Source organism: Ornithorhynchus anatinus, chromosome 1 (genome assembly GCF_004115215.2).
Source record: "Ornithorhynchus anatinus isolate Pmale09 chromosome 1, mOrnAna1.pri.v4, whole genome shotgun sequence".
NCBI lineage: Eukaryota > Metazoa > Chordata > Mammalia > Monotremata > Ornithorhynchidae > Ornithorhynchus > Ornithorhynchus anatinus.
In genome coordinates, this window is record NC_041728.1 from 153,823,184 (window position 1) to 153,825,921 (window position 2,738).

General features: G+C 49.7%; 1 non-coding gene across 1 annotated transcript; it reads right to left on the bottom strand.

Annotated features, from left to right (window-relative positions):
• Positions 1 to 1,302: 1,302 nt before the first annotated feature.
• Positions 1,303 to 1,442, bottom strand: LOC114817010. Its single transcript, XR_003764845.1, has one exon. It is a non-coding gene; the product is annotated as a small nucleolar RNA SNORA7 (small nucleolar RNA).
• Between the last annotated feature and the right edge of the window lie 1,296 nt (positions 1,443 to 2,738).

Consider the following 2,738-nt stretch of genomic DNA (forward strand, 5'->3'; position numbering starts at 1 on the left):
TCTATTTAGTTGCCGTTGTTTTTATGAGATGTTCTTCCCCTTGACTCTATTTATCGCCACTGTTCTTGTCCGCCCGTCTCCCCCGCTTAGACTATAAACCCGTCGAAGGGCAGGGACTGTCTCTATCTGTTGCCGACTTGTACATTCCAAGCGCTTAGTACAGTGCTCTGCACGTAGTAAGCGCTCAATAAATACTATTGAATGAATGAATGAATAGTATTATTATTATTACTACTATACTGTGAACGCTTGGAGGGTTAGGGACGGTGTCCAATTGAATGATCTCATATCAACCACTACAATACAACGGATTCGGTAGACATATCCCCTGCCCACAGCGAGCTTACAGTTTAGAGGGGGAGACAGACTCTGATATAAATAAATAATTTTAAGCAGCGTGGCATAGTGGCTAGAGCACGGGCCTGGGAGTCAGAAGGTCTTGGGTTCTAATCCCGGCTCTGCTACTTGTCTGCTGTGTGATCTTGGGCAGGTCAGTTAACTTCTCTGGGCTTCAGTTACCTCATCTGTAAAATGGGGATTGAGACGGTGAGTCCCATCTGGGACAGGGAACGTGTCCCACTGAATTTGCTTGGATCCACCTCAGTGCTTAGAGCAGTGCCTGGCACGTAGTAAACGCTTAACAAATATCATCGTTATTATTACGTGCTGTGAGGTTGAGGATGAGGAGAGTACCAAAGACCCAAAGGGAAAAGATCCTATCCCAGCCCTTAACGCAATGCTTTGACACAGAAGAGGCCCCTAATAAAAACTTTAAGTAATTGATGCGGCCATCTCTACCTTACTGTCGTCTTCTCGCAATTCAGTCTTTTTTTGTCTTATGCCGTCAAGTCGTTTCCGACCCATAGCCACGGACACATCGCTCCCGGAACGCCCCGCTCTCCACCCGCAATCGTTCTGGTAGCGGATCCAGAGAGTTTTCTTGGTAAAAATCCAGAAGTGGTTTACCACTACTGCCTTGGGAAGCAGCGTGGCTCAGTGGAAAGAGCCTGGGCTTTGGAGTCAGAGGTCATGGGTTCGACTCCCGGCTCTGCCACTTGTCAGCTGTGTGACTGTGGGCGAGTCACTTCACTTCTCTGGGCCTCAGTTCCCTCATCTGGAAAATGGGGATTAACTGTGAGCCTCACGTGGGATGACCCGATTACCCTGTTTCTACCCCAGCGCTTAGAGCGGTGCTCTGCCCATAGTAAGCGCTGAACAAATACCAACATTATTATTATTAAACTCGACTCTCCCCCCTCGAATCTCTCCCGTGCCGCTGCTGCCCAGACCGGGTGAGGTTTGACTTGTAGCAGAGATTGCCTTCCACTCGCTAGCCACGGGCCAAGCTAGGAATGGAACGGGAAAGTCTCTGCTTGACTCTCCCTCCCGTAGCCGAGACTGGTAGAGGACTGGAAACTCTCCAGGTGCGACCCCGAGAGGGGCAATTCCGTCTACTATATTTTAAATGCCATGACCCCTTCCTTCATTAGAAAGAGCAGTGATAGCACCCATTGTGTGCAATGCACTGTCCTGGGCACATGGGAAAGTACAACCCAGAGGGGAACGGCATTCTCTGTCCACCAGGAGCTTACACTCTAGCAGGGGAGACAGATTTTTACAGCTAGAGTCACCTAAATGAATAATTGAATCCCGGTTCCGTCCCTCTTTACCTTTCTCAGCTGGACTATTCCACGGAGCCCCACTTCAAGCATCTTCGGTCTGTCAGTCGGTAGTATGTATTGAGCTCTTATTGTGGGCAGAACAATTATTCATTTAATCATATTTATTGAGCGCTTACCGTGTACAGAGCTAAGCACTTGGGTAAGTACAATATACCGATAGACACGCTCCCCGCCTACAATGAGCTTACAGTCTAGAGGGGGAGTCCGATTTTTTCTCTCCTCCAATGCCTCTCGTGACTACCATTTTCTACTTACGCAAAACAAAATACTCCTAACCACTGGCTTAAAGGGTTTCCACCAGCTGTCCCCGACTTTTCTCTACTGTCCGCTCTCTCTTCCTACTGCATCCAAACTTGCACATTCTGCTCCTCACAAGCAAGCATTTTAGCAGTTCTTTCCTCATCGACTCTCCCACCCCTAACCCATCGAGGTCCTTTCTCCCCGCATAGAACACCTTTCCCCCGCCTCCTCTGCTCTACCAATTCTCCTCTTTAGCCCCTCCTGACACCTTATCCGAGACCCAGCAGAGAGACAGCATTGCCTAGGGGAAAAGCGTGGAACTGGGAGCCGGAAGAGCTGGGTTCTAGTTCCGTTAATCCCTCTATGCCTCGGTTTCCTCATCCGTAAAATGGGGGCAAAATATCCTTTCTCCCTTCTTCTTAGACTGTGATCTCTTGAGAAGCCGCGTGGCCGAGAAGCAGCGTGGCTCAGTGGAAAGAGTCCGGGCTTGAGAGTCAGAGGTCATGGGTTCGAATTCCGGCTCTGCCACTTGGCAGCTGTGTGACTGTGGGCAAGACCCTTAGCCTCTCTGTGCCTCAGTTGCCTCATCTGGAAAATGGGGATGAAGACTGGGAGCCTCACGTGGGACAACCTGATTACCCCGTATCTACCCCAGCGCTTAGAACAGTGCTCTGCACATAGTAAGCGCTTAACAGATAGCAACATTATCCCAGCTCTGCCACTTGTCAGCTGTGTGACTTTGGGCAAGTCACTTAACTTCTCTGTGCCCGTTACCTCTTCTGTAAAATGGGGATGAAGACTGTGAGCCTCACGTGG